Genomic DNA, 21,440 nt, shown 5'->3' on the forward strand with positions numbered 1-21,440 from the left:
GGAGGGGGTTCGCGACGCTGAGAGAGAAAGGAGATATATACATACAAACCCGTTACAATGGTCTGCAATGGTGGAGGAAGTGGTTCGGAGAGAGTGTCTCAGTCCATATAGTCTCATCGTGGGGAACCTCTTCGCGTGGAGCAGGGTCGTCCGTGGTCGAAGAATCCTCTCAGAGTGAAGTGAAGGTGGGGGCGGTTCAGGCAGTACCCTCTGGGTCCGGTCCGGCAGCAGCTTGTCTGGTGGGGTTGGAGTACTGGCGGTGGCCCGTGATGTGTTCCATGTAGAGGTCGCGGGACCAACGGATCGTGTTGGGCACCATGAGGCAGTGCATCAGTTTGGCATAGCAACAGGAGACGTGGCAGGTGTGCAGGACGCTCTCGTTGCTGGGGTTCCAGGCTCTGAACATTCCCACAATGAGCGCGTTGACTGTCACGTCGTAGTTGCGGCCCCTCAGGGTGTCGGCCAGCGGGGCGTACTTCTCCCGCTTGTGAACCTGGGCATCAGTGAAGGCTTGGCGCTGGTTCTCAAAGGGGATGGTGACATCCATGATCATGACCTTCTTGGCTTCTTTGTCAGTGATGACGATGTCAGGTCACAGCTGGCTCTTGCAGCCCGGGACAGTGTGGTTCACGGAGATCTCCCCCACTGCGGCCGGAATGGCCCTCACCAGGCGGTCCTGGACAGCGTTGTGGGCTGCCAGGCTCTGGTGTGTGGCTTGCAGCTGCACAGCATGGGGGAGGGTCTCTGCCACATAGCTGCACCATTGGCACCTCTTGTCCTGGTGGCCAAAGTGCACGGCCCTGTTCAGAGGCAGGCAGTTGAGGCGGGCTCAGTGGAGGAAGCATCAGTCTGCAAAGCACGTGAAGCTCCCACTGGGCATGAAGTGGTTGCTAGCATTCCACTCTAAACTGATGTTGAAGACCTTGCCCTGGTCGGGTTTGGCCCTCGGGTCGCCGGCGTAATTGTTTCGGATGGTGTCCTTCAGGAACCTCTCCAGGAAGGTCCTCGTGCAGGGCGTCACGGTGATGCAGTCGGCGTGTGGGGCTGGTCGCAGGGAGACTCCCAGCTCCCAGTGCTCCTCGGTCCAGGTCCAGGCACAGCCGATGTGGTTCCCGAGGCGGCGCGTGGCGTTGCGGGCTCATCTCCACAGCGAGGCAAAGTCCCCGCCGTCTCGGCCAAACTTGCCCTCCAGCAAGCCGCCGAGGAAGGTGGCCAAGTCTTGTCTGGTTGGGTGCCTTGCGATCCTCTTGCAGGTGGTCTCCTCGAGGGCACTAGCGGCGATAGTACTTACCATCGTGTCCAGGCAGGTCAGGAGGCAGAAGGCATTGGTGACCACTGCGATGTCACAGAGGTCTCCTATGCGGGGCACGTTGGCACCTCCCTGCCAGTAGGGGATGTGCAGGACCTCATTGCTGGCCTGCAGCAGCACATGCAGCCACTTCTTGAGCAGCCGCCGGATCTCGATGTCAGCCTTCTTGAGGGGGGTCTTGGGGACCGTCGAGCCTCTCAGGATGAAAGTGACACGGGGGATGAGGAAGGTGTTCACCACATTTATCTTCTGCCTGGGGGCCAGCAGGGACAAGTCCAGCTTGTGGGCATCCTGCACGATCCTGGTGATGGTCTCCTTCGACATCTGTCTGGCTCAGTGGTCGGTGGGCATCCCCAGGTGGCAGTAGGACTCCAGATGCCTCATCGCCTGGCCCTGGATTGTGAGGGTGGAGTCCAGGACGTGGCTCTTCTGCCTGCCGTTGATGTGTAGGGAGGCACACTTGGTGAGGTTGAAGCGCAGGCCCATCCACCTTACCACTCCAGCCCCAACAGCCAAGCATGTATAGTTGAATTTGCATAAGTTAAATACATGTAAGATGCAACTCAGCTGCATAAAAGAGTATTTATAATGGACTTCTAGCATCTCAACACAGAAATGTTTCTGCACACAGAATAATCAACTAATGTCATTTTATGCTAGAACAGTATTTTGAATGTAAATCAAGCCATGGGACTAAGTAATCTCAGTGAAAATGAAAATGTCTTCTAGAAGTTTAAGTGCAATATGCACATATCCAGTTTCTACACGCAGAAACTCCAGAGTTGCAAAACAGCCAGCACAACTTTGAAGGGGAAGTAATTTACATTTAACCCATTATGATATCAGACAACTGAGTAGATTTTGACAGTCAAAAAAATCTGATGACTATAGCATACCCTCAATTCAGTTATTATAATTCTACCATACCCCTTTTGTTCATGAAGATATTAACATCAGCTGGAAACTTATATGTAGATCAGCAAGTCAATAAGTTCCTGTAAGTTCTTGGCATTAAAGAATAATGGTGTTCCTTGGCACATCTGCAACTTTTTGGGCATGTCTACACATGCTATCAATGCTATAAAGATCAAACAGTGCAAAATAAGCCTTCCCTGAGAGCACATCTACATATACTTCCTGTTGGGGGCAAATCTGCCTGCTCTGGCCAACCATGGCAGACTCCTGGCCAGCCCTAGGATGCTCAGGGAAATCCCAGCCCAGCTGGGGCCTGTCTGGGAGCTGCCCCAAAAGCAGGACAGTTCCTGGCGCAGCCCTGGGCTGTGCTAGGAAGCAGAGAGCTCCCCAGTCCTGGCACTCCTCTGCTCCTGGATCCTGTGAGGATCCTGTGAGGAGCTGGGAGCTGAGCAGTGCCAGGACAGGTACCCCATCCTGGTATTGCTTGGCTCCCGACTCCTAGGGTGTAGTTGGTTCTCGTGGTTAATTGCTTCCTTGTGAGCATTTTTCTTAATATATAACCTAAAAACTTCCCTTTCTGCAACTTGAGACCATTGCTCCTTGTTCTGTCATTTGCCACCACTGAGAACAGTCTAGCTCCATTCTCTTTGAAATCACCCTTCAGGTCATTGAAGGCTGCTATTAAATCCTCCCTCAGTCTTCTCTTCTCCAGGCTAAAATATGCCTGGTTCCCTCAGCCTCTCTGCAAGTCATGTACCCCAGCCCTCTAACCATTTTTGTTGCCCTCTGCTGGACTCTCTCCAATTGTTTCTCTTGATGGCAGATGGCTTTCCCAAGTGATGATTTGCAATTTCATACAACACACAAAAAAAGCACTAACTTCTGAAGTGGCTTATTTTATCATTATGGAAAACAACAGGAATGAACAACAATAAAACAGGCTCCCTAGGAATAAAACGGGTCCTGCTCCTACAGATGGAGTTTTTGAAAAATGTAGAAAGTAGGGTACAGATTAATAGATACGAAATGTTAAATAACCCTGATAATGTTGTGTTATGGGCAGAAATTCACACAGGCCTATAGTGAGATCAGAAAACTTAGGTCTATTTGGAACTCCAATAAGACACTGAACATGTTAAGGTGAAAAAATCTACTGCATTAGCCTAAGGACCTGCTTACTCATTATAGTGTGAGCTGCTCAAATGTTGATTGGTGTTAGTGCTAGCTCTGGTTTGGAGCAATTACACATTCAGGCCAACAGGGGCCTAGAGAACTGAAAGGTCCTCCCCCTCACCTCACATTCCAGGCTTCCTCCCACTGCACCTCCCTCCTGTCATCCTCTCCCCATCCTCCTCCCCCAACCTGCACTTATTGGTGGCTGCTCCTGCTGTCATTCCCAGGGGAGCAAGCAGTTAACCTACCTATCTGGACACCCCTCCCCCCCACCTCTGATGGGGTGCTCCTCTTTTCCTGTCTGAGCCTGGCCCAGAGTACAGCAGCAGCAGTGGCCAGGTTAACCCTTCCTTGCTTGCTCCCCTGGGACATAAAGCACAGGCAACTACAAGTAAGTGGGAAGGAGGGGAGGAGAAGGAGGGTAATGAGTGGGGATTTGGGATGCTAGGGAAGGCAATGCTTGGCTGTGGGTGGCAGGGTCTGGGAGTCAACTCAGGGTCAGGAAAAGCCAGGAAGTCATTAGTCAGTAGATCTGTCCAGGGAACCAAGTCATTGGTTGAGTCATTTTGCTCATCTGGTCCAGAGGGTTGGATTGTGAGGTGGGGGCTAGCCAGGTCAGGTATCCAGGGAACCCATCAGTCAGTAGCCATCAGTCAGTCCAAGGGTGGAACAGCTCGGCTAGAAGGCTGAATAAATCTTGTTGCTCAGAGGCTTTCTGTTTCAGGTCAGGGGTTTATATTGTAAAGCATGAAGGGTCAGGTGACCTAGGCTGGCCACTCCATTGGCAGGGAGTAGGTGTGTGGGTAGGACTAGGAAGAGGGCTCTGGCCACTTGCTTGTGCCAGCGTTCTGTTGGGAAAGTGGCAGGCTGGGAGAAGCATGCAGGCTAAAGCCCTGGGTTCAAGGCCACAGCCTGACATTATGCCTTTCCACACTTCCCCATGACCCATTTCAGAAAGCACCAGTCCAAACTTTTCCAGGGGATCCTCATGGAATTTTTGCATCAGATCAGGGATGTGGACATTTTCCATAGGTGCATATGTGAATTCCTCTGGTCTGTAACCCTCCTAGGTAGTACAAGCTACCTCACCTCCACTTTGAGCCCAGGATCTCCTTGACTGAGTACTCATATGGCCATGGACCATTATGAGTGGTGGAGGAGGTTGGGATCAGTGAGGGAGTGTTTTCTGTGTATGAATTTGAATAGGGAAATGTGAAAGATCGGGCAGACTTTAAATGTTGGAGGGAGCTGCAATTTGAAGATGGTTATATTGATTTGTGGGGTGACATGGAAGGGGCCAATGTACCTATGATCCGGTTTCTGTGAGGGCCAGTGAATGCAATGATGCTGTATTGATAGCCGTACTTTGTCCTACGGAGTAAGCAGGTCCCTTTTACCAATATTGGTCTGTATGTCATTTACGTTCTTCCTTTCCCTTTTTCAGATGGGTTTTTAGTATCTTTTGGACTTTGTGCACATGTTATACACAGTCCATAGCTACACTGTTATCTAACATGATGGGTAGGGCAGGGTGTAACCTGGGGTAGAACTCATAATTAGCAATGAAGAGGATTTGTTCAATTGCGGCATGCAGAGTTGTTATAGGCAAACTCAGCAAGTGTTAGTAGGGGACCTCAGTTGTGTTGTGTAAAAATTGAGGTAGCACCAGAGGTATTGCTCTAGGACCTGTTTTTTTCTCTCCACTTTAGCGTTTGTTTGTGGGTGGTATGAGGACAAGAGCTGGGCATAGACTCCCAACAAATGCAGGGCCTCGTGCCAGAATTAGGAAACAAATGGGGGTTGGAAGTTATGTGGTCCAGAAGACCATGAAGGCAAACCACGTGGTCTGAACATAATTGAGCTGTGTCTTTAGCTAAGGGGAGACCTGTGCATGAGACAAAATAGGCCATTTTGGTCAGCTGGTCCATCAATGTCAGGATGTGGAACATCCTTTGGATTTGGGTCTCTCTACAATGAAGTCTAGGGAAATAGCAGACCAGGGTTGCAGGGGGAGGGAAGCAGGTGCAGAAAAACAGGAAGAGGCTGGAGAAGCCCACATAGCTCTGTGTGGATTTTTTAGTGAGGGCACAAATATTGTAGGAGGAGCGGACAAAGCCTCCAGCTGTCACATGTAGGCAAGACCACTAGAAGTACTGGGCAACCAGTTGATAAATCTTTTCTGTTCCCAGGCAGCCTGCTAACAGTGAGGCATGGCTTATGCAAAGTACAGTGAGCCTGGCCAGACCTGGAGTGTAGCGGGTTGCCAGCTAGCCTGGTTCAAATCAGTCCTTGAGCCCTTTAATCTGGTCCCAGCCAGTCTGTCTCTGGGCTTAGAAGCACAAACTATAAAGCCCTGGGTTCTTCTACTTCCCAGGGCTCAGTCAAAAGCAAGCAATCCAACTGAACACACCAGTAGCATGCCCAGCAACACAAGCTTCAAAATCCTGGGTTAATCTGCACCACGGGCTCAGTTGCTAATGCAAAACAATTCCAAAATAAACACTCCCAGCCAGGTTTAGTTCTCACCCCCTGGCCTTTGTCTGAACAGTCAGTCCTCTCTCTCCCTGCAAACATCCTCCCCGCTAGGACCTCCTCCACACTTCCTCTTCCTGTCTCCTTTTAAATCTGGGTAAGCTGGTCAACTTCCCCTCATTACTGATTTACAGTGCTAGCTGTGGGCCCTTAGATGGGTGGCCTGTTACCAGCTGGCTAATTACTCCAGCCTGCAGCCTGTCACATGAAGGCACAGAGGATCTATTTCAAGTGAAGATGGGCTCCTCCCATACCTAGTGGGGCTGTCAAGAGAGAGCTATCTGCTTCTTGGAGGTGAAAGTGGGGTGTGGAGAGTGGGGTTTTCTTCATGGATGGCAACTTGAAGCAGGGTCAGCAGGTCTGTGGGTCACTTGCCATTGACGATATTGTGTGGTTTTAAAATAAGGCTGAGTTCAACTGGCACCTGTGCAGGATCAGCATCATATTCTATCTTTCAGGACAGCACATCTGTTTTTCTGTTTCTGGACCCAGGTTGATATATTATTTAGAAATCAAAACAGGAAACGAAAAGTGCCTAGTGCAGCTGCCTCTGTTTGACAGCTTTCATCTTGTGGAAGTACTCTCGATTGCTGTGGTCTGGAGGATCTGTATTTTGTGTCACACTACTTGAAGGTACTGCCACTAGTCCCTAAAGGCAATACAGATGGCCAGGAGTTCCCAATCCAGGATCTTGTTATTCTGTTCTGCTGGGGTAAATTTTCAGGAAAAGAAAGCACAGCAGTGTAGGGTCTCTGAACATGATTGTGAAGTCCTTGAGGAATGCTCCCCAGTCTTGGCGGATGAGGCTATTGTGCTCCACCAAAGGTGTGGCCCACTTCAGAGCAACTCCTGCTGGGAGACTAACCCCTTGGCTAATCCTTGCTGAGTCTTGGGAAAAGAGCTTTGGTTGGGCTATCAATAGGATATGGCATTACATGAGGAACCAGCAGAAATTCATCTGGTCATCATTGTACCTTTTAGGTAAAGGGATGGGTAAGTGGGATCCAGGGACAGGCTGACATGTAAAAATCTTGCTGTAGAGCTGGTAGATCTGGGAGTGAAGGAACTCATTCTCCACCAACAACTGCTGGATCTGGTGTTTTAATATGTGATAGGCAAAGGCCATTGGTGTCAGCTGGTTTGGCCTGAATGGGTCCAGGGAGCACCAGTACAAAGTCTACCTCCACTCTAAGCCCGCTTTGCCACATGTGGTAGTCCAGGCAATTTGTCACCCTGAGCTGTGCACCACCAGGTCTGAGCATCACCATAGAGTCAGGAGAAGCCAGGAAGTCAGACACCAGGAGATCTGTCCAAGGAACTGAGTAAGAGATACGGAAGGTCAGGCAAAGCACAGGAACAAGAGGCACTTTGGGCCAAAAATCCAGGAGGTCAGGCCAGAGCCAGGTCATGTATCCAGCAGGTCAGACAGAACATGAGGTCAGGAGGCTAGCTGGGTCAGGTATCCAGAGACACCATCAGTCAGTAGCAGTACAATCCAAGGGTACAGCAGCCTACATACAAGATTATACCATGTTGCCCAGATACTTCCTCTTCCAGGTCAGTGGCTCAGATGGAGGGTTCTGGCCACCTGTGTCCACCACAGGTGACAGACTGGGATGGGCGGCTGTGATAGGCAGGCCAGCCAGGGTTCTGGGTTCAAGGCAAGGGGAGCAGTGAGGCTGATCTGGGTGAATGGGGGTGGGGGCAAGTGGGGTGTTTACACTTAGGTGTAACCTAGAGTTGCTACTATACCTTAGGGTAATAGAAACTGGGTAACAGAGATCAGAGGTAATCCCTCCCTGGAGCAATGTAACTGCCTAATGAGTGCTTAAAATTAGTTTCAGGTGTTAATGTTCAGACAATCCAGGCATGAAGAGCTCCAGGAGCCGCCTAACATCACTGTGTAACAGGGCCCTATGTACAATCTCTCTCCATGCCACCCACACTCTTTCAAATAAGTTTTCAACAAAAATCATTTTTCTTGCAGTAGAATACAAGAGGATCATGTAGCTCATACTTTCAAAAGTTAGAAACATTCAGTCCAGAGGAGAGCCACGCTCATGATCAGAGGTCAGGAAAACAGATCTTACGATGACAGGCTGAGAGCCATGGGACTGTTTAGCCTGGAAAAGTGTAGGCTCAGGGGTGATCTGATGGCCACCTATAAGTTTATCAGGGGTGACCACCAGGATCTGGGGGAACGTTTGTTCACCAGAGCGCCCCAAGGGATGACAAACTCCTGCAAGACCGTTTCAGGCTGGACATAAGGAAGAATTTCTTTACTGTCCGAGCCCCCAAGGTCTGGAACAGTCTGCCAGCGGAGGTGGTTCAAGCACCTACATTGAACACCTTCAAGAGTAAATTGGATGCTTATCTTGCTGGGATCCTATGACCCCAGCTGACTTCCTGCCCTTTGGGCAGGGGGCTGGACTCGATGATCTCCCGAGGTCCCTTCCAGCCCTAATGTCTATGAAATCTATGAAATCTACAGCATTCTAGAAAGGTAAAACTTTGCTAGAAACAGGAAATTCATTAATTTCATGAGAGTTTCTCCATTAAACCAGGATTGCTAAAGCAGGTGTTAAATACAAACACAACAGAAACAATCACACACTTTGCTTGCAACATTATGAAGCAGAAAAAAACCACAAGGCTATTCATGAGGGGTCTCAAATTTAGTTTTCTTTTGGCCTGAGATGTCTTTAGGATCAAATACATATTCCCATGAACAGGCGTGGTTCATGTGGAGAATTGTAAACTAAGTAAAATATTTTGCAAAGGGGGTGATGATATATACCCTCTACTACTTGTTCAACTTGTTACTGTTATTCCAAGAAAAAAATAGACAGGAAAACTGTACCTCATTTATAGAAAAAGAAATGTTAGACTGCTGTTGTCATGGGAATGATCTTAAATTGCCTTTTGGCTCTTTGCTGCTCATACCTTTCACTGTTGGTTGCCAAAGTGAACAAGTTGAACATTTTTATAGTGCAATTTTTTTCATGCACTGCCCACCCCCACCAGTCTGTATGAAAACAGGCTGTCTTTGAATATTATTTTAACCAGTTTGGTACTACCTACCACACACGATATTCTATTCTATTAGGTTATTATACCAGGTTTGTTGCCATACAAGCCAAATACTTTCCAGTGGTACAGTAAGCTTTCTAGTAATACAGTATCTGTTATGCGTAGTTTATTTTCAAAGACCATTTTCCAAAGGGAAAACTGGTTGTGAAATGTTGTGTTTTCTTTCAGTAGGGTGATTTTTTTTTAGTTTCCTTGCTTCTAAACCTATCGTCCATGTATTATGTTAGAAAAGTCAGAGTTGAAAAATGTTCCTGGCACTTGGAGAAAAAGGTGGTGACTTTGGTAGTTGCATTTAGTTCTTGAAGGACATCATTCCACAGATTCTGGCTAGCCCCTGAAAATCTGGAGACATGTTTTATGGGTACACAGACCCAAAAGATCTCTCCAGGGGTGATATTATAGAGCAATTTTGCCTACCATGTACAGCTGAATGGAAATTTGGCACTCTAAAATGTGGCCACTCACATTCGACTGCAGCACAGATGCTACTGCAGAGAGAAACAGCAAAGTGGTAGACTGTATGTGTGATGATATGGCAAGATGGAACTGGATTGCTCAGGAGAATAGTAATAGCATAATATGGCATGCTACCTCACAGACTGCCAGACCACAGCCAAAAACCTGAGGCCTCAGCCTGACCAGCACAGTCACTCAGCCTGTCCTGTCACCTTAGAGGTAGTCAATCACTGATGCTGGTCAAGGCTGTTCTGAAGCCTGCAACAGTGCCTAGTCCTCTGCCCACTCACAGGCACCAGAGGGGCTGGCCAGGATCAAGTGAACCTCCAATGACCACATATCAACCCCTGATCCAGAATAGGAGTGCCTGGGCAACAGAGTTCAATCTGGGCTGTGTATGCATGTTCAAATGATCTGGGAGAACTTGCCTGGATTTTTTTCTCCTGGTAGAAAAACTTATTGGAGACACCTGAATGGACATTCAAGTGCTGAGCCCTTGAACAGCAGAGAATCTGCAGTGCTAATACTGTGCAGCCAGCACCCTAATGCACACATCTCAGCATGCTTTGTAGGTTCTTTCAGGCTACCTAATAACAAATGGCAGTAGTGCACAGGGCATCCTGATTGGCTGACCCAGGCTGTCTCCCAGGCTCTGTCTCCCTGCAGCACAATGTGGGAAGTGAAGGGGGCACATTCTGCAACCTGCTTGGCTGGAACATCAGTCCACCCTAAATAACATACTGTCCTCCAGGAAGCAGAGCACCCTGGGATGGTGAATGATTGTGCTGTGGTGTCTCTCAGACAAGTATATGTACAGATATTCACTCGTGCAAGAAAAGCTCTCCTGGAAGTGATTTAACCCTAGTTGTTCCAGATTACTTTTCTCCTGGAACAACCATTTTTGCTCTGGGAGAAAAATCCTGAACATCTGTACACCGTAAACTCCCAGGAAAAAGCTGAATGTCTGTATGTAACTCTGATCCCAGGCTGCCTTGTTGCTCTCTCTGGCATGTGCTCTGACTCCTTTCTCTGCTTGATCTCCTAGTTTCTTGACCTGGTGTCTCAGTGCATTCAGGTGCCCTGCGCCTGAGAGCAGAGACTGCTCTGGGGAGACCCATAGTGGCAGAAAGGGGGAGGCTCAGCTGCCAGTCACCAGGGCTGCACAGGTGCTGGTTGCCGGGGCAACTGGTAAAACCAGCTGACCAGGAAGGGGCAGGGCTTATCCCTTCTTAAGCCCAGGTAGGAGGCCAGGAGGGCAGTCCCTCTCCAGCAGCCGTGGGAGTAGGGACTCAGCTCAGACAGACAGAGGGGAGGACTCTGGTGTTGAGAGAATCCCCTGGTCACTGCTGAGGGCGGGGAGCCCTCCTTCCTCCCCCTGCTCCCTCACTCTCTAGTAGGGAGTAGGTTTTTGTTTGACTGGACGGTCTAGTTTTTATGTTGTAGCCCAGGGGCTTTATGTTTTATGTTTACTGTTTTGACCAGAGGACCGGGCGAGGCTATTAGGGGTGGAGGAGGCCTCATAGGAGCTCCACAGTAGCATGGGATCTCCTGGTACCGGAGAGGGCACAGCCTTTTTTGGGGGCACATTGGCCCCAGCCCTGGAGCTAGGGGGTGGCAAGAAGCACCGGAGAGAGAGAAGGGGGCAGCGAGGAGCTCCAAGAGAGAAGGGGGGAGCGAGGAGTCCCAGAGAGGGAGAAGGGGGCAGTGAGGAGCCCCAAGAGAAAAAGGGGCAGTGAGGAGTCCCAGGAGAGATGGCGGTGAGGAGCTCCGGGAGTAAAGAGGAGGGCCAGAACATAGCAAGGCCCAGGTCAAACCGCATCAACTCTATCTGCGAGGCTTGGGCTGCAGTGTAGGGGAGGAAAAGGACCTGCAGGTAGCGCCCCCTGTCACCGGGGCACGGAAAAATGGGCAGCCTCCCACTGATTACAACCATCTTCTAATCAAGCAAGATCAAGGCGTGGCAGGAGAGTAAGCAGGCGGTTGACCCATTACAGGAGGCGGGGCCACTCCCAGAAAGGCTCTGATATTGATACTCCTGTCACACCTGGCTTACTCTTGCCTGATTCCCAACTTCTTGACTTGATTGTTCTTAGACTGTGTACTTGGATTGACCTCCTGGCTTCCTGACCTGGCTTATTTCTAGAATCTGCTTGTTCCTCTTGACCCTAGTTGGCGACTTGATTCCCAAGTGGCCCCAGACCTGGTTGTCCATGATTAGGCATAACACAGACATACTTGGAACCTGGTCCAACATGGTAGTAATTCAAGCCTCAATCCTATTCTGTCTTGTTAAGATATCTAAGTGGCACTTATGTGGCACTCAAGAGTCCAAGCCACTAAGTACAATCATATTCCATTATATGCATCAGTCAACCTCTCCCCCCGACACCCTTAATTCCAAGATTTATTATATACCTCCTTTTAGGTCTGAAAAGAGCTTGAGGAAGGCATATGAAAAATTTACAGCACCAGACAGTCAAAAAGCAAGAGGGAATATGACTCTGTGGCCTAATGAGGTGGACACCTAGAAGGTGGATGTGTCCCTGGGTTCTGGTTTCTGCTCTAAATTCTATTTATGCATTTTACACAATGACTTTTTAATGCAAAATGTATAAATAGCACTAGGACCAGGAACCAGACCTGGGAGGCTCAAGCCTCCCCAGTAAATGCCCCACTTATTGGGTTCCCTGTTGGAAGCTGTCCTTGTGGCCCTGTTACTATTGTCTCCTTTCCATCTACTGGCTCAATTTCAATGGGGGAGCTGGAGAATGCCTTCAGTCCTGATTAGTTCATCTTTTGAAAGATAGGGCACTTTCCTGAGAAATGAGTTTAATGCCTTGAGGTTGGGTAGGGTTTAGAACCCAGGGGTGCCTGTGGACGCTGCTCTGATGTGTTGTAATTACAGCATGTCAGAGCAGACTCAGATTAACCAAGTCTGCTGGAGTGTGGTAATTATTGTACTTCAGCCAGCCTCCATGTCTCATGTATCAGCATCCCCGTGCTTCAAAATGGTGGCAGAGGTGCTTTAACTAAAGCTCATTCGATGAGTTTTAATTAATACCACCATTTTGAAATGCAGGGACACTGATACATGAGATGCTGCAGCACTTTAATTAGAGAGGCTCTCAGAGCTGCTCCCTCCCCACAGCACATGTAGAAATGCCCCAGGTTTCCTACCCCATGGGCAAACACCCTAACCTTTAAGAAAAAGATGGATACATGTTGGAACTGTGCTTTACTTTATCCTGAAGTCAAAGGTGTTGTCAGATGTCTCCCCTCTCTGTGAGCTGAATCCTAACAGGGCATAAGCATATAAGACAATGGGAACACAATACATCTCTCTGTAGAGAGTAGGATCATCCTTCTGAGGTGAGGTATATATTTTTTGGGCAAACAATTAAGTCTTATATAATTAATTGGTGAATAGGATCTAGGGCTAAGAGCATTAGCATCTATTACATGCTTGGTAGCCTATGTGAAATTAGTCTTAATCCCAATTCTTAGAGGATAGTTGTGTACAACACAAAAAAACTTGTTCAGGAGGGCACCAAAGGGCATCAAAATACAAGTTTGCTCACGGCGGCACACACTCACAGCACACACTCACAGCAGAGCTCTCCCTCTGTCCTGTGGCACCCCACCCGGGTCAATCCCTGTCCCAGGCAGGGAGAGTTGTGCCTGGCCAAGTCCGCCCCTTGCTGCCAGCTGCTGCTCAGGAAGAGCTGGGCCAGGCAGTGCAGGTGGGGCGGCACCAATCCAGGGCTTTTGTTTCCATTTTCACCAACTGAATGGGATGCTGGGACAGCCTACAAAATCTGGGATTGTCTTGGTCAAACTCTATGGTCACCCTAGTACTACAGCTTTTCCTGATGTACTGTGTCAGCATGGCCTGTTTCAACAGTACTTCATTTATTACATTTTTATAAAGGGATTAAAACAAGAAGACTTGCCTTTTTTTGTTATAGTGTTTGGGCCACCCTAGTTCAGTACAATGTGCATTACTGAAATCAGCCCTGAGACTTGCCTATAGCTACAGTAGAAGGTGCCAGTTTTTGCCCAATGAACAGAGCACCTTCTCTAAAACTTTAACACTATAATTATTAGTAGTACATGATTAATCTTTCAAGTCCAAAAACCAAAAGGTTTCTGCTGCTTGAGAAGACTGGTAAAACAATGGGGAAGATAAAAACAATCAGGCACTTTTCTTCTTCAGAATTAATTTGGTTAAGTATGTCAGTCATGGTAATGTCGATAGAGTTTCATAACTTGCAGCCAACTAAAACGTGCTTTCCTGTTCCCACTAGTGTCAGTACGAGTACTGCTTTGCTGGGAGAAAGACTGGGTCTAAAATTTTAGGATACAGATTTGTCATGCTGCAAAATCCAGGAAAGAAGAGCAGAACTACTGTAAATGACATGCCAGGAACTGAAAGCAGCTCTATCAGAAGTTCCCTTTTCTACATATTAAATAATGGGAAATGGTAACTGGAGATTTTTTTACAAAACAACAGTTGTTTTCCCAGATAAACAACTATGCTTTAAACTTGTGGCAGCTCAGAGTCCTAAACCTTATAATGTACATTGAGCCATGCAACTCTGGTACACTGCTGTGGTGTTTCTTTTTAGGTGGGCAGATGATGCCCAAGTACAAATTTTACAACATTAATTTAAGATATTGACTAAACACCATTCCTACCTATCCTAAGATTTCTTTCAGACAGAATTTATAGGATGTGCAGATGACCAGATTTCCATTTGATACAAGTTGAATTTTCATAATTTCTTTTAAAAACTGAAAGATTGGTATTAAGCATATGTAGTCTGGAAGGTCTGTCTAGTCAGCAAGTTTCCAATTCACAGTCCAACTGATGGATTTATTTTGTGCAAACAAGTTTTACTATGGAAATAATCTTCCAATTAGAGATGAATCTGAACCACAACCTATTATATGAATACTCCAGTAATGTGGATATGAAGGTAATCTTTTGTAGTTTAGACCTATTGTAGCAGGGTGAGAGGAAGAAGGGAGAGAACAAGCCCATTTGCACCTTCCCTCTTACTGGAGTCAGGTCTGGAGCCGGCCTCCATTGCCTCTGGCTTTGCCTGAATGCTGCTTGCACCACCATGGAGCTCAGCTTCTCCCTTTATGCAGCGAGTTCTGGAGCCTATCCCTATCACCACTGGTTTTACTGGAGTGCCAGCCAGGCTAGCACAGAGCCAGCCATGCAGACTGCGCTGGCACAGAGTGCAAGGGAGGTGCTTGGAGGGTTTGATGGGGGAAGCCATGAGTGGGGCACAAGGGAAGCCCAGGGGCATGCCCCAAACTAGAGAGCCTGGGAATTCTGGCTCCAGTGTGGGCTTTCCTTAAACAAAGAGGCTCTACTCACCTGCAGGAGACCAGAATACAGCAGCACTGGAAGCTCCTGACCCTGACTGGCTGGAGTATCTCAGAGGCTGCTATAAGAGAAGGACAGGAGTGAACGGGACGGCCCCTGGATGAGAGACTGAAGTGTGCACACTGGAAACTGGTGAGGGGGAGCAATTCTGCCCACATTTTTGTGTATTTATCCAAAATGGACTTTTAGGGAAGATGGGAGCCAATCCATAAGGAATGCACCCCGGCCAAAGCCTGAAGGTTAGGTATCTTTGAAATGCTCCCAGTCTGAACTGGGGAACGTTTGACTGATTTAAGACTCATGGGCTTGTGGAGGAGTATAGGGGTGGAGAAGCTCCCAATAGACCCAACTAACTTTACTTGGGATGGCATCCATCTACATGGGGTAGAAGCTGGCCTTCCCCAGAGGGAAGGTCATGACCAACAGATTAGATGTGAAAATGGTGACAGTGTACTGGGACTGCAGAGGCGAATGGCAGGGTGGATGAAGTTTGCCAGAGCTACCATCCTGGCAGGATGGGAAGGTCTCATCAAAAGAATTCTACCTTTTAAATACCAAGTCATGGTGGGCAAGTCTGGAGTTGGGGCCACACCCTTCTTCCCGAGGACATTAATAGGCAAATCAGCTGGTCTCAGCTGTGGCCTGTTACACCTATCTTGACATTCAACACATTTTTATTCTTCATGCTGGCCATGGATCAGCTTTCATGTCTACCACTGCAAATTTCCCAGAAATCTTCTTGAGAGAGTGGGTGTACATGTGTTCCAAGCTGCTGGTGCACTTTCTCCTTCTTCCCCAGGCTGGGGGCTGCTTTGGGAGAGCAGTGGCAGCTAGACTCCTCCCTAGCATGGAAAACGCCCCTGAAGGGAAAACTGCAGCTGAAAACCTCCTATGCAGGACTCTTTCTGATCACAGAGGAGTTGAGTATACAGGCAAACCTCTCTCACAGGAATACTATTTTTCAGGTGTCAAGATGGAAAATGTTTCTTGTAGATGGGGTAGGCTTCCTCCACTGGCATTTTCTGCTGGAAGAGCAGCAGTTCTCCCAGTAGAAACATAATGCCTGTAGGGGGCCACTATGATTTCTTATATCCTAATGCATGCAGTGCAATGCTATTACACTGATTAAGATGGTTGGAACAGAACTTCCATGCTCAAAGATGAGAAAAAATAAAAGATAATGATGCAGTGAGAGTCCCATATCTCTTAGCCTGTGTTGTTGAAAATGTTGATTATAGCTATAATCTTGAAACTTTAATTCTTATATCCTATTATAACACCCAGGCTACTTATTATAGCTCACTTTACAGAAAGATGTAGGCTGAACAGACAACTTTGTGAGCAGGGGAGGGATTCCTTTTTAAGTGGTCACACACTAAATTATTTATTTAACTAAACCAGTGGTTTTTAACCTTTGTGGACTCAAGGCACTCCTCAGCAAATGTTAGCTCCTAGTTTTCAGTCATTTGTTTACTACAGAAATATAATAGAGCAATTCTTCTGTTGGAAAAAACTCAGAAAATATTATAACAGGTGAGAATATTTTTAACACTCTGGATTCCTATTTGAAATATCTTGAATTCATCTTGTGAATCATGTTTGCCAACTTGACAGTGCCAACATTGTGTGGCACCCCACAGTACCTGTGAAAGGATCTCAAAGTGATTGAAAATCACTGAACTACACATAAAAAATTTGTAGTTTAAAGTTAAGCAAAGGGCACCTAAGCCATTTAGGAGTAGGGTGGCCATATTCTTTTAAAGGAAATCCAGGATACTATCCCCCCCCTTATCTCCCCCAAGTCAGTGGCATTGCTGCAGGCAGAAGAGACAGGTTGGTAGGGGCTCAGGATGCAGTCCAACTGGGAGATGAAGCAGCATGGTGTGCGGTAGGCGGGTGGTCAGGCACCACTGCTTCTGTGTCGGAGCAAGGAAGATGGACTGTAGCCTGCCCCCTACCTCCAGCCACTGCTCAGGAGAAGCTGGGCCAGGCATGTGTGGCTGCACACCATGCTGCTCTGCTTCTCTACTGGACTGTGTCCCGCATTCCTGCCTACTTGTTTCTGCCTGGAGCAGCCAATTCCAGGTTTTTTCTTTCATTTTTCACCAAGTGGCCAGGACCCTGGGATGGCCTACAAAATCTGGGAGTGTCCCAGTCAAACCAGAATGTATGGTCACCCTACTTAGGAATGCTAGTCACATTGAAAAATGTGTGCTTCTCAGTTACTTAAATACATTTGAAAATCCTTTTCTAAGGTCTACAGGTGCCTATATGTTACTGACTGAGTTGTCCTAATGTGATGAGGCATTAAAAAGAGTGGATTCTATATTTAAAACCAACGACCAAACAAAACCACCCAAGTTAAGAAAACTGTAAATAAGACTAATCTTCTAATCTGAGTGTAATGCAATTCAGTGACAGGATAAGATTGTGGTTTAGATTTATAACGTGTTTGTTGGTGTTTTATGTGGTATTTCATAACCAATTGGGGCCTCCTTTCTAAGTACAGAGCAAACATCCACAGCCATATTAAATCCATTTCACGGAAAAACAGCTTGAGGGCTCTAACTCCAGCATCATAGGAACTTCCCTTTTTGACCAGCTTGGGCACAATTTACAAAAGTAACCTTTAAATGACAGACAACCCATTCTCCCTTCACAAATGGATGAAAATAATATTTCCTATTGCTTGAGCTTACGTTAATTAACATTATATGTCAACCGTACCCCCACAATTACATATATTAAAAGGATCATTGAAATCATTGAAACCACATACCAGTAATTCACTTTGCATTGTCTGTCCTTTACTATACCCTGTACATATCCAGATGTGCAGGGGCATGTGCCTGCAAGAACACAAATAGTATAGTAGTGGCACAAATTTGTGCCGCTAATTTGTGCCACAGCACCTGCCCCTGCATGTGTGCTTTGTTGCAGGACACTGTGTCCTGCTTTGTGCAAACTGCCCTTGGTCAGCTCCTCCAAGCCCCCAGCAAGCTGGAGCAGCCAGGGCACAAATGCAGGGCCAGATTAACACATAGGCAAACTAGGGACATGCCTAGGGTCCTAAGTGAAGAAATGGCCCAGTTGTGCTTATTTTACATATGGTAATTATAGACTTATAGACATTAGGGCTGGAAGGAACCTAGGAAGATCATCGAGTCCAGCCCCCTGCCCAAAGGGCAGGAAGTCAGCTGGGGTCATAGGATCCCACCAAGATAAGCATCCAATTTGCTCCTGAAGGTGTTCAATGTAGGTGCTTGAACCACCTCTGATGGCAGACTGTTCCAGACCTTTGGGGGCTCGGACAGTAAAGAAATTCTTCCTTATGTCCAGCCTAAAACAGTCTTGCAGGAATTTATAACCATTCAAACTTGTCATCCCTTGGGGCGCTCTGGTGAACAATCGTTCCCCCAGATCCTGGTGGTCACCCCTGATAAACTTCTAGGTGGCCATCAGATCACCCCTGAGCCTGCGCTTTTCCAGGCTAAAGAGCCCCATGGCTCTCAGCCTGTTTTCGTAAGGTCTGTTTTCCTGACCTCTGATCATGCGTGTGGCTCTCCTCTGGACTCTCTCAAGCTTCTCCACATCCTTTTTGAATTGTGGAGCCCAAAACTGGACACAGTACTCCAGCTGTGGCCTCACCAAGGCCGAGTACAAGGGAGAATGACATGCTGGGATTTGTCTGAGAAGTATCTATGGATGCAAGCCAGCGTTTTGGTCGCTTTACTAGTTGCAGCATCGCATTGCAGGCTCATGTTCATCTTGTGGTCAATGATGACCCCCAAGTCTCTTTCTTCCATAGTGCTAGCCAGCATAGCACTCCCGAGCCTATAAGGATGCTGCGGGTTTTTCCTCCCAAGGCGGAGAACCTTGCATTTTTCAGTGTTAGACACCATCGGGTTCTCGTCTGCCCATTTGCTGAGCCTGTCCAGGTCAGCCTAGATTGCCCTCCTTTTTTGAGTGAAAAAAAGTAATATAAACATACAGTATTAACTAGGGGTCCACGAGTTTGTCTGCCTTGGGCCCACGAAAGGGTTAATCTGGCCCTAGACAAATGGATGACTGGATATGCTTTGGCCAGCAGCCAGAGCATCTTCCTGGAGGACCAAGCCCCTGTTTGTTTTGGTGCACGTTATTGTAGTGTGCACCATATCACATTTTTCAGGGGTTCTTTTTTTGCTACCTGGAAATCTCAGTAGCAAATTTGCAGGGTGGGGGCACGTTTTAATGTTCCATACATGAGGTTTGTGGTGCCACACAGAAGTCTGCAGTGCCACAGACTTCATGTGCCTGCATGTGGGGACACAGCTAGTGGCCACCAAGCACAAGTGAACATTCAGCCTAAATGTTTTTACCTGTAAATATGGCACATGCCAACTTGTATTTCATCATGATTTACAGTATTTTTCTCATCATTTCACTGTGTGGTCTACTTTATAAGAGAAAGATCCTTTGAGAAATCTCTTCCTCTGCCAACTTGACAAGTCCAGGTTGCTTAACTCTCAAATTTGTCTGAAAGCTGTTAGGAAGGGACACATAAACTACTGAAATAATATACACATCTTAGATAAGAAAAGGGCCTATTTCCAGTGGAAAGAAGGCGAATCCAGACCAGTGTCAACAACCTGTTTAGCCATATATCATCTTGGGAAATCCATGGATGTCTCCACCACTGAACTATATCACAGAATCATAAAAAACCAGGGTTGTAAGGGACCACATCTGGGCATCATCTAGTTCAGATTCTCAACTTTTTTAGATTCAGGGCACCTTTCCATAACTTTTTTATTTGGATGGCATCTCAGTGGAAAGCCACTCTTCTCCCTCAGCTTACCACAGTGGTTCTCAACTGGGGTTCTGTTCCTACAGTTTCACCTGTCCCGTATGCCTCTGTTTTTAGAAGCAGCATTGGGATCTCTGACTGGGAAAGACTGTGGCAAGCCTGAGCACTGCTGCCTGCTGTAGGTTTATCCACTGGTGAAACATAGGGGGTGCATGCGGGTGCACATGCACCCCCTGAGATTGGCCGTGCACCCCCTGCAAGAGCCAGCTGCGGACATGACCCGTGGGGCTGACAGCTGCTATCCAGTAACCACCAAGGGAGATGTCCCACGAGGTCAATGACCCCTGGATTGGGTAAGCCCAAAAATTGGGAAGTCACCAAAGTCTGCCAGAGAGGGATAAAAGGAGGCAAGGAATGACCCCCCGTGGCAGCGTCTTTTACCTGACCAGCACCCTGCCTAGCCAGAAGGACCAGCCAGTGTCCCCCTTCTGAAGCAACATCGTACTGAAAGAAGCCTTGACTGGCCATTGACGGCAGACTCCAGCGCTTGGGGATAGGTATATCTTGAACCCAGTGCTTAGTGTTCATACCTAGCTACTGTGAGTGTGTGTGTGTGCATGAATGTGTGTGTGTTTGAGTGTGTCAGCCCCAAGGTTTATGATCTGACTTTTTCATCCGTCTAATAAACTAGAATTTTATGATGATACTGTGAGTTGGTCCTTTGTAGCCAACAAAACAACCTCATGACTCAGCCAGTTGGGTCAGCGTCTACACATGCTTTAGTGTGCATCAAAAAAATGCTGAAGCAGGGTGTTACTTGTATTTACAAGTACAAGTATTTATGAGTACTACCTTGCTACAGTGTGTATTAGTTTCCTGTGCCCTAATAGGGGCCCAAATGTAGACCTGGAGATGTATACTGCAGAGCTAATTAGTCATCTCTGCAATAAACGTCTTATGGAGATGTGCCCAGTGAGAACCACTGATCTAATCAAACCCACTTCTCAAGGCTTGATCACCCACATCTAAACCATCCTATACAAATGTTTGCCTTTAACAAACAAGAAGGGTCTGATTTCAGCCAATTAAAGCCAGTCTGCTTATCCTTCACACACTGGATCTTGCTAAAGCAGGGAATTCCAAAGCAGTAAACTGCTATAATCCCAATGGGAAATTAAGGATGGAGAATTCCCTGCCTTTTGATATTTAAAATCAGACAATGTAATGTTTTATTTTTACTTACTTTTTATTCATTTTGCATAATAGTTGAGACAATACATAAATGTTTGAAAACTTCTTCCTGAGTAGTTCCAGAAAGCTACAAAACAAATACAAAATTCCATAGCTTTATCAGTCCTATTGACCTTCTCTTTAAATGTCCAAAACCAGGGGTCCCCACCTAACTTACTATATAAAGGATAGCTACAGGATCTTGAATGGGATAGCCAATGTTGTGCAAAGTTTTCTTTAGAAAAAACTCGTATAAGAGATAGCTTGGATAACATACTGTACATCATTTGGAATCTGAGCCTAACATCAATCTGAGCCAAAGGCACAGAACACAGGGTAAATTCAAGGCTCCTTTCAAAATAAAGATTAATTATTTAAAAGTTCTCAGCCATCCACAGCAGGGCCAGATACAGTATTGTACTTGTCAGGGTCTATGTCCAAGGCTCTTCAGAACTGTCTTTGAAACTTTGTCAAACAAGTGTTTCAGACCCTAGCAACATGTGTCTTGAGACTGAAACCTTAGGGACCTGCCTTTCAAAGAAACCCAGAAG

The 21,440-nt window shown here is 47.1% G+C and overlaps 1 protein-coding gene across 2 annotated transcripts in view; it reads right to left on the reverse strand.

The window, feature by feature from the left end:
* PDE7B (phosphodiesterase 7B) overlaps positions 1 to 21,440 on the reverse strand; it is a 307,541-nt gene that overhangs the window by 213,948 nt on the left and 72,153 nt on the right. The window contains exon 2 of one of the 2 annotated variants that reach the window (XM_019550217.1): positions 14,862 to 14,931. The exons of the other annotated variant lie outside the window; for it this stretch is intronic. The gene's annotated coding sequence lies outside the window, so the exon portion shown is untranslated. The remainder of the gene's footprint in view (positions 1 to 14,861; positions 14,932 to 21,440) is intronic. 2 annotated transcript variants of the gene reach the window in all.

This window comes from Crocodylus porosus, unplaced genomic scaffold (assembly GCF_001723895.1).
Source record: "Crocodylus porosus isolate Cpor-Errol unplaced genomic scaffold, CroPor_comp1, whole genome shotgun sequence".
Classification (NCBI taxonomy): domain Eukaryota; kingdom Metazoa; phylum Chordata; order Crocodylia; family Crocodylidae; genus Crocodylus; species Crocodylus porosus.